The sequence below is a fragment of the Gopherus evgoodei genome, chromosome 3, assembly GCF_007399415.2.
Source record: "Gopherus evgoodei ecotype Sinaloan lineage chromosome 3, rGopEvg1_v1.p, whole genome shotgun sequence".
NCBI classification, from domain to species: Eukaryota; Metazoa; Chordata; order Testudines; family Testudinidae; genus Gopherus; species Gopherus evgoodei.
This window is the reverse complement of record NC_044324.1, coordinates 222454944-222465792: the sequence shown is the minus strand read 5'-3', so window position 1 is coordinate 222465792 and position 10849 is coordinate 222454944.

Sequence of the window (10849 nt, the reverse complement as noted above, 5' to 3'; positions counted from 1 at the left end):
CTAGGGAGGTTGTGGAATCTCCATCTCTGGAGATATTTAAGAGTAGGTTAGATAAATGTCTATCAGGGATGGTCTAGACAGTATTTGGTCCTGCCATGAGGGCAGGGGACTGGACTTGATGACCTCTCGAGGTCCCTTCCAGTCCTAGAGTCTATGAATCTGTGAATTCATTGCGTCTCATTCTTCCCTCATCCTTGCTCACTTATGTGGAAGGGAAAAGATAATGGGATTTGATGATAGACATACATTCCTCCTGTCCCTCACAGGACACATATGGAACCTGCCAGCCTTTCTTCTGCTCCACTGTTCTCTGACAAGGTGTTTTCTCATTCAGCCTCAAGTTATGTTGTCAGGACTAGAGACCCCACTGGTGCAGAGCAAACCCCTGTTTTGATGTTAACAAGCTCAGAACATTGCAGAAAGATTATAGACAGCAAATGTCTTGGTCGTCTTAGCCTGTCACAGAGGGTTCATGATTTAATGGGAAGAGCTATCACCTTCTGAGCTGGAGGGATGTTTGCCAGGGCTTCATGAGCCTGTTATGATGGTAGCATAAGAGCAGAGCACAGAAGTACCAGGCACCAGGGAGAATGAGCAAGATGTCTAGTTCATAGATCTCAAGGCCAGAAGAAACCATTGTCATCCAGGAGGTCAGACTAGATGATAACACAGGCCAGAGAACTGCCCCCAAATAATTCCTGGAGCAGAGCTTTTTGAAGCACATCCAATCTTGGTTTAAAAATGGTCAGTGATGGAGAATCCATTAGAGCCCTTGGAAAGTTGTTCCAAAAGCTAGTTACTCTCACTGTTAAAAATTTACGCCTCATTTCCACTCTGAATTTGTCTAGCTTCAACTTCCAGCCTTTGGATAGTGGTAGACCTTTGTCTGCTGCATTGAAGAATCCATTATTAAATATTTGTTCCTTATGTAGATACTTATAGACTGTCATCAAGTCACCCCTAGACACAGGAAGCTCAATCTATGTAATTTATCACTGTAAGGCAGGTTTTCTAATCCTTCAATCATTCCCGTGGGTCTTCTCTGACCCCTCTCCAATTTATCAACATCTTCTTGTATTGTGGGCACCAGAACTGGACACAGGATTCCAGCAGCGGTCGCACCAGTGCCAAACACAGAGGTAAAATAACCTCTTTGCTCCTGCTCAGGATTCCCCTGTTTAGTTGCTGTGTTGATAGCTGTTAGAGGCACTTGGAATAGGAAATACGGTTTCATGTTTTCTGGTCCTGCCCAAACTGGCTGCCTTACTGGTCACTTGTTCTGTATCACATTCAAAAACATCATTGACCCTTCACTGCCCTCCCCTGCAGAGTTGCCCAACTCAAGGGATTTGATTTGGGAGCAACATAGCAGGGAGGAGTACTCAAGAAGAGTCAAGCGAGGGCACTGTTCTCAATCCTTGAGGCATGCGTGGGTGTGATGTCCTTCTCCCCATGCTGGCAGGGGCCCAGGGATTATTAGAGATGACGGCTGTAAGAAACAAATATATTATTCAAGGGAAATCGGAAGCTAATGGTGAGCCCTGAGTGCTTAGGCCAGGGGTCAGCAACCTTTCAGAAGTGCTGTGCAGAGTCTTCATTTATTCACTCTAATTTAAGGTTTCACGTGTCAGTCATCAGGGCCGGTTCCAGGCCCCAGCGCGCCAAGTGCATGCTTGGGGTGGCATGCCGTGGGGAGCGCTCTGCCAGTTGCCGGGAGGGCAGCAGGCGGCTCCAATGGACCTCCCGCAGGCATCCCTGCGGAGGGTCCGCTGGTCCCGCGGCTCCGGTGGAGCATCCGTAGGCACGCCTGCGGGAGGTCCACCGGAGCCGCGGGACCAGCAAGCGGCAGAGTGCCCCCCGCGGCGTGCTGCCGTGCTTGGGGTGGCGAAATGGCTAGAGCCGGCCCTGCCAGTCATACCTTCTAAAAACGTTAAAATGTCTCTTCCTACAAATCTATAATATATAACTAAACTATTGTATGTAAAGTAAATACATTTTTTAAAATGTTTAAGATGTTTCATTTAACATTAAATTAAAACGCAAAGCCACCCCGACCAGTGGCCAGGACCCAGGCAGTGTGAGTGCCACTGAAAATCAGCTCACGTGCCCCTTCGGCACACGTGCCATAGGTTGCCTACCCCTGGCTTAGGCCCTCCAGGGCTGCAATACCTGACGGGATGGAGTCAGAGCCTTAGCAGGATTCTCAGCTCAGTCCCCAGGCACAGCCACAGGTTCCCTAGGAATACTACTCTACAATATTTGCAATCTGCATTGCTGTCACTTTAGCGGTAAATCACGGGCTTGTTCTTAAAAGCTGCTGACTGCCAGATTCTCTGCCACCAGACATGCAAGGAAGTGTCTCTAACTTCCCATTCTGGAGATGGCCTAATCTGTGACAGTTCCATGTCATTCTCTAACACTATGTACTCAAAGCTGTCCATAATGGTTATCCGAGAGCTGTGACATATATTCCTCTTCTGCTTTGCTCCCTTCTTTGTAACGTAGGGATGTTTCCTACTGATAACGGGAAAGAAGGAAGCATGTTTATTAGATTCTGACATGTCTGAAGAGGTCAAATTTTGTTCTCGGGAGTCCACTGGGACAAAGCCACAGTTGGAGCAACTCGGCAATCAGTGATTCCATTGACTCCAACACAGCAAAGTCCATTTCCAAGGTGCACTGCGTGTGCGAAGAGCAGACTCTGCCTCAGCTGTTTTGTACTTTTCTCCTTTCCTTCCTGGACTCTCCCTGTGCTGTTTCTGCTCTGTGCTGTTTCAAATGGGACTGAGTGGACGAAATCCCATAACTGAATAATAATCGGGAAAATGATTTCCCAGAGATGAGGGGCCCAATTCCACTTCTCTTGCTGCTGTGAGGAGTGCTGTCCACCTGGCAGCGGGGAAGGGGCTGTGCTGGATTTCTGGAACTGGGCGCTGGTGGTTAGTGAGACCGAATCTGCAGAGCGCCTGAATGGCAGATACACAGACTGTATTGCAGGGTTTGTGCCCTGAAAATGGTTCCTGCAAAAAGGACTGGATGTTTCTACAGATAGCGAGAATCTGCATGTCATTATAATGAATGGCAACAAAAATTCCGGAAGGGATATTAAACCTCGTGTGGCAGGGCCTCAGCCAGGCTCTAATTGTTAGAGATCATGGAGACAATTAATGTGGGGGCACAATATTCCCTTCCTCTGCAGCATCTGGCGCGGGGCACTGTCTGAGTCAGACACAGGAGTGGATGGACCCCAGGTCTGATCCAGTCTGACAATTCCTATGGGAGCAAAACACAGGCCTGGTTGTTTCACTGGACACGTCGTTGCTCTGTTCTGAGAGAAAATGATAGAGGCTGAGCAGAGGATTCAAAAAGTGAAAACATTGTGGCTCTGGAAAACTTGACTGGGCTGCCCAGCATGGGAAAAGGGCTGGCACTGGGCAGCACGCTGGGTCTATATAAAGCCTCTAGAAGACGCTGCTCGCCCACGGGTCGGCTCCCCAGCAGTAGATGGAGATGGCAGAGCCAGCATTGGGATTCAGCGGTACAAGATTCCAGTTATGTCCACCCTCGCCAGGCCAGGTGCTTTCTGTATCTCCCACTCGCTGCCCTCCGTGTGAGACTCCGTTTCTATTAGGGAAACCTGGAAAATGCTCGGCTGTGGCACAGACCCAGGAGGTTGAGATCCAGATTTGTTGGCGCTCAGAACAAGAGCTGAGCCGCCCATATCAGAACACAGGGCTGGGGGATTGCAGTGGGACTGTCCTTGGATGGGGTCAGTTACGTCCCATGAGCACCACCTGCTGGATCTGAGAATACAGTGCAGCGAGGTGGCTGGCTACCCTTCTTCCTCTCCTCTTTAATGTGGATGCTCCTGTCTCCTGCAGTAGATCTCACTGTGTTGCGGGGACACACGTGGCTTTCCAAAACCCATTGGCATGTTCCCATGGTGCGGCATGCTCACAGCACCACACAGGCCAGCGTAATTCGGGTGGGCTCTATTCCACTGCAGAAGGCCCTGGAGCCAGCCCTGGGTCGGGCAAGCAGTCGCAACCCTGCTGTGTGGCTTATGCTGGAAGATTAAGCTATGGAAAGAGCTGCCCACAGACCCATCCCTTCCACTGCTACCCCGCAAGGCCAGCATGCAGAGGAGTCCCATGGGGTGCAGGCTGCCAGGCCTGTATGGCCACTCGACATGCCAGTCCATGGCACGACCCCGTGCACATCTGGCTCTGAGAGTGCTAGAAACAGCTGCCCAAACAGATCCTAGAGAGAGAAGAGGGGCACCACAGAGCTGTGCAGTCTCTAAGCTGCTGCCCGGCCTGCACACTGGGCCTGCTAGCAGGGTAACTGGGAACAGCCCCTTTGATGCACACGCAGTTGACCTGTGATCTTATCAGCATTCCCTTTGCACCAAGGCCTGGCAGCAGCAGCCCCACCTGTGGCTCTAAGCACAGAAGAACATGGGGGATGTGACAAGGTAGACAAACCCTGCTCTGGTCTGTCAGGTGTGGACATGCAGCCAGATGCTTTTTTGTTCAACATCTTTATTAATGATCTGGATGATGGGATGGATTGCACCCTCAGTCAGCCTTCGGCCTGATCCTATTGTTTTGCAAAGTTTGCACAGCATTTCGCAAGGCCGCCCCCTCAGCTAAGTTTTCTTGAGATGAGCACAGACAGCACATTGCCTAATCTAAGGCAGTAACAGCATTTAATACGCTTTCCAGACAAAGATCAACATAAAGGGCCAGAAATTCATGGTTTAGATCCACTGAGGTCCAGTTCACAGCCATGATGTCAGTGGCCTGGCACATCTTTAACACACCCCTCTCAGTCTTCAGAAAGCTAGTCCCTGTGGCAGTGTTTAAGGGCACTGTGACGTGACAGACGCAGCTCTATTCCTAGTGAGCTCCTTATAGCTATTTGGGGCAGCTGAACCAGGCCCTGAAGCCCCCTGCTAGAGGCCTCATGGCCCTGCCACACCAGCCCCAGAAAAGGGTAATAGAGAGGGACCTCCAAGCTTCCTAGAATGGCTGTGTGGGACACAGGCAATCAAAAAGGGGCTGCAGGGGGCAGCCAATCAGGATCCAGCAGGTCCATATAAAAGGAGCTGCAGTGCAGCACAGCATTCAGTTCCTTGCAGGAGCTGGAGGAGCATGGATAGTGTGCCTGGCTGGCTGAGGAAGCTACAGGACCTTGGACAGAGCAGTGCTGGCAGAGACCGGTAGGAGCGAGAAGGAACTCCAGATTGGCTGCTGGGACTCAACCAGGGCAGGGCTCTGAGGTAAGGCCCCCATGTCAAACTGTTTCCTCATAAGGGGATTTTATTTCACATACCGATGGTGTGGGACTTGACCGGAGGGCTGAGACACTGAAGACCCACCACAAACGGAGAGAGTGCAGGTATGTGCACTCGGGCAGGGGGCACTCACGAGACGTGAGTGCGACCTCTTACTGTTCTCATTCTCATCCTCAGCGTCCTCTCAAACAGCTTGTCTTGGGGAGGGGAAAAGCACTTTGGGTCTGTGTCATCTGCATCCTCTACTCTAACACTGTCCATGTTCTCCCGGTTCTCTAGTAGGTGTTGTACATCTTTTGAGAGATTTTCCCTAAAGAATCCCTGGTAAGCATGCGTTATACATTTACACAGCCATGGTCACTTCCTACACCCCAGCATGTCCAGCCCTCAGTATTTTGTGTCCTATTTACCTATGACTCAGCTCCGTGGTTCAAATTGTTTGAGGGAGATTCCCCAGCCTTGAATGAATCCTCCTCCATAGGTTCAGACAACAGGCGGGCACCATATCTGTCAGATGGCCTCACAATCAGTCAGGGGTCCCGGTCAGGTTCCAGAGTCCCCAGCAGCAGCTGGGTCAGAGAGATCCCCTCAGCCTCCTCCTGCCCTCCTTCATGACTGCCACTGACGTAGAGCTTTCTCTGCGAGTGCCCGAGCATGGTCAGAGTTCAAACACTGTCCGTCGTTCTCACGAGGGTTGGTGAAGGAGTCCAAGTTTCCGCTCTATGTTTTCACAATTTCTGAAAATGGGCTCTTTAAACAAGACACCCTCTTTCATACCTCGAGGGCTGATGTGTTTCCAGACTGATGCTATCAAGCAGGCAATGGTTACGTGCTAAGATTAAGTACTAAGGTACCCTCTCTGGTTGGGCTGGGCCTCAGGCATCCCACCGACCTCAAGGCCTCACTAATTGGCTCCCACTCAGGCCTACATGGAGGCCTAGATTGAGGCTGACTGTTGGAGGGGAATGTGAGCAGGCTGCAGTAAAGGTTATGGGGGCTAGCTCACCCCCCAGAAGGAAACACAAACACTCATGGCGTATGCCTCTTGGGTGTGGTCTGGGGAGATCTAGAGGGATGGGATTTCCTGACCCATCTCTGCGCTGATTGGTCAAGGGCAGAGAGGCATCACCACTGGCAGCCCTGTCTGTGCCTCACATCCCATTCTTTGATTTTTATAAAAGGCTGCAGAGTCAATCCTGGCAATTATAGGCCAGTAAGCCTGACTTCAGTACAGGGCAACCTGCTTGAAACTACTGTAAAGAACAGAATTATCAGACACAGATGAACAGGATTTGTTGGGGAAGAGTCAACACAGCTTTTGTATAGGGAAATCATGCCTCAACAATCTACTAGAATTCTTTGAGGGGGTCAACAACATGTGGACAAGAGTGATCCAATGGACATCGTGTACTAGGACTTTCAGAAAGCCTTTGACAAGGTCCCTCACCAAAGGCTCTTAAGCAGAGTAAGCTGTCATGGGATAAGAGGGAAGAACCCCTCAGAGATCAGTGACCTGTTAAAAGATAGGAAACAAAGAATAGGAATAAATGGTCAGTTTTCACAATGGAAAGTAATAAATAATGGGGTCTTCCAGGGATTTGTACTGAGGCCAGTGTTGTTCAACATATTCATAGATGATCTGGGGAAAGGAGTAAACAGAGAGGTGGCAAAGGTTGCAGAAGATAAAAAATCATTCAGGTTAGTTAAGTCCAGTTAATGTGCAGCAGCAATCAAGAAAGCTAATAGAAACTATTATGACAGGGATAGATTAGAAGATAGAAAATATCATAATACCACTGTATAAATCTAGGGTCTGCCCACACCTTGAATACTGCATGTAGTTCTGGTCACCCTATCTCGAAAAAGATATATTAGAATTGGAAAAAGTATAGCAAAGGGCAACAAAAATGATTAGGGGTATGGAACAGTTTCCGTAAGAGGAGAGTTTATAAAGTCTAGGGCTGATGAGCTTGGAAAAGAGACAAGGAAGGGGGGAAGTAATAAAGGTCTATAAAATAACTAGTCTGGAGAAAGTAAATACAAAGGTCTTCTTTACTTCTTCACAAGAATCAGGGGCCACCCAATGAAATTAATACGCGGCAGGTTTAAAACAAACAAAAGGAAGTACTTCACGCAACACACACACAACCTGCGGAACCTGTTGCCAAGGGATGTTGTGCAGACCAAAAGTATAACTGGGTTTTAAAGAAAAGTCTTAGCTAAGTTTCTGGTTGTCAGCTAGGTCCATCAATGGCTATTAACTAAGATGGTCAGAGATCTAATCCCATACTCCGGGTGTCCCTAAACCTCTGACTGACAGAAGCTGGGAGTGTATGAGAAGGGATGGATCACTCGATAATTTCCCTGTTCTGTTAATTCCTTCTGAAGCACCTGCCTGGCCCTGGCCCGTGTCAGAAGAAAAGATACTGGGCTAGAGGGATCAGTTCTGACTCAGTGTGGCCATTTATATGTTCTTCAGGTAGTTCCGGTGGGAGCGACCAGTTCATATCAAGGTGGGCCCACCATCCGTCAAGGTTTGCAGCAGGACCAACACAGTCTTTACTATTTAACATTTATAGTGGGGTAGTGGCAAAACACCTCCCTCAGGTGGCAGCGCACTGTGCTGGCCCGGTACATGCTTAGGATCAATGTTAGCTCTTGCCCCAAAGAGCTCGTGGTCCCAGGTTTGGGTCCGTTTTCATATTGTCCAAAAGATGGCAGCAGAGCTCAGCAGACATCTAGCTGCTGTTCAGAATTCTGCTGGGGAAACACCTATTTCGAAGACCTGGTCCCGGATTGTCTGGGACGTAGGTGCTGGAACTAGGGGTGCTGGGGAAGCTGCCGCACCCCCGGCTTGAAGTGGTTTCCATCAAACACGGAGTTTACAGTTTGGTTCAATGGCTCCCGGCACCCCCATTATAAAACCTGTTCCAGCACCCCTGGTCTGGGACCATTGTTAGGATCATTCTGTCCATAAACGTACGATTGGCTTGAGAGACGTGTGTGGCATTGCGGGAACATGGCCCTACAGTGCAAGTCTGATCGAACCGCCTCGGATAACGGATGTTCTGTCCTTGCCCAAAGAGAAAAATCTTTGGGGCAGATTCTCCACTGCCTCCCCCCCCCACACACCACCAGATCACTGGAGCTGACAAGTCTAACGTTTCACCACGTACCGGTGGATTGTGCAGACCTTGTTCACATGGACGTCAGTACGTCGGCTCCCAAGAGTAACCGGGCTACTCTCATAAAAGCTCACTTAGGACATGGAAAATGGCTGTTGCTCAAATTGCCATATCCCTATTCTGCATAATCCTGTTAGTATTAATTAACAGGTTTGTCACACCAACAGCGTGTATGGAGCACACAGAGGTGAAAAAGGTACAACTCCAACACTGAGGAGTGTGCGACTGTCATAAACAGATAGCTAAGGGTTAATGTTCTTTTACCTGTAAAGGGGTATCACCAGTAACCTGAAACACCTGACCAGAGGACCAATCAGAAAACAAGACTTTTTTAAAATCTGGGTGGAGGGATGTTTGTGTGTGAGTTCTTTGTCTTGGGTCTGACTCTCTCGGCTCTGAGAGTGATCTTTCTGTCTCCTGCCTTTCTAATCTTCTGTTTCCAAGTTGTAAGTACAAAGATAGGAAGACCATAGGTTTATATTGTTTTCTTTTGTATTTACATGTGTGTAGTTGCTGGAATGTGTTAAATTGTATTCTTTTTGGATAAGGCTGTTTATTCACTTTTTTCTCTTGAGCAATTGACCCTGTATTTGTCACCTTAATACAGAGAGACCATTTTTATGTATTTTTCTTTCTTCTTATAAAGCTTTCTTTTTTAGACTTGTTGGAGTTTTTCTTTAGTGGGAATTCCAGGGAATTAAGTCTGCAACTCACCAGGGAATTGGTGGAGGAAGAAATCAGGGGGAAAATCTCTTTGTGTTAGATTTACTAAGCCTGACTTTGCATACCCTCTGGGTGAAGAGGGAAGTACTTGTGTTTCCAGGACTGGAAATGGGGAGGGTGAAGTCCCTATGTTTAGATTCACGGAGCTTGCTTCTGTGTATCTCTCCAGGAACCCAGGGAGGGAACACCTGGAAGGGAGAAGGGGGGGGGAAATGGTTTATTCCTCTTTGTTGTAAGACTCAAGGAATTTGGGTCTTTGGGGTCCCCAGGGAAGGTTTTGGGGGGGACCAGAGTGCCCCAAAACACTCTAATTTTTTGGGTGGTGGCAGCTTTACCAGGTCCAAGCTGGTAACTAAGCTTGGAGGTTTTCATGCTAACACCCATATTTTGGACGCTAAGGTTCAAATCTGGGAAATATGTTATGACAGCGACCTAGACATTAGACATGGAACATAGGGATAGCCAAGGCAAGGCTTTTCAACCTTTTTTTCTTTTTTTTTGCAGACCCCTGAAACTTTTCCTGAAAATTTTTGAATGGCGGTGCTGACCCCTCTAGAAATCTTAGTATGGTCGCCTGCCCCCCAGGTGTCTGCAGGCCACAGTTATAAACCTCTGGGCTAGGGGAAGCTGGTGGGGATAAAACAAATGCAAATATCAGAATGTCTCCGACTGGCTCACGATATAATAGGATGTATGTGGTTTTTAATTAGCGTGAGTATAGCCACGAGCGGAGGAGCACAAGTGCTGAGTGCAGACTACTGCTGTAGGTAAACACATATGTCTTTGTCCTGTGACAAAGCTCCCCACCTAAGACTTCTGTTGTGGTCAGACTGTCTAGGGGGAGAAAAAAGAGCCCAAGAAGAGCAGATATTGGCAGAGCCATCACAGAGTCCTAGAGTTTAAGGCCACCAGCTCACACAGTTAGCCCCCTTGTATGCCACAGGCTGCTAATGCCGCCCAGCATCAAAGCCAAAACCATCCACATAACCCAAACCATGTGACTCAGCCCCTGTTCCCAGCGGTGAGGTCAGAAGGGCTATCGCCTCTCTGGGTTTCCTACCCCCGAGAAGTGGCTGTGCTAACAGGAGTGGATACTGTAGTTCTAAGGGGGGGTGCTCTTCCCTCCCGCCCATCTCTCACCCGGGGCTGGAAGGGAATGTGAAGAGGGAGCATTTCAGGTCTTTCTTGTGAGCTGGGCTGGTGTCTTTCATTGCCATGGTTCTAAAGAAAACCTTTCAAATGTTATTTGCTGCCAGAGGGCTGTGAGGAAGGGCTCAGAGAGCTGCATACTGCCCCCCCCCCCCGCATCCCAATGGGGAGTTAATAGGATCATGATCCTGCTCCTACTCCCGTAGCAATTTAAACTATTAAGCATTTCACTGCTATTCATGTTAGTCAAAAGCTCTAGCTTCTGGACTTCTCTGGTAGGGTTGGCCATAACAGAGGACAGAGATAAGCAAGTCTTGCTAGCACGCCAGCTGGGTGGGATTTTTTTTTATGCTTTGTGGGTTTTTGGTCAATAAATAGGTCAATTAATCAGAATCGAAACTATTTGCCAAAGAAGGTCATTTTCCATGAATTTCCTGACTCAGAAAAACGTTGGAGGGGGAGAGGGGGCGTTTTGAAATTATTGAAACATTTTTGT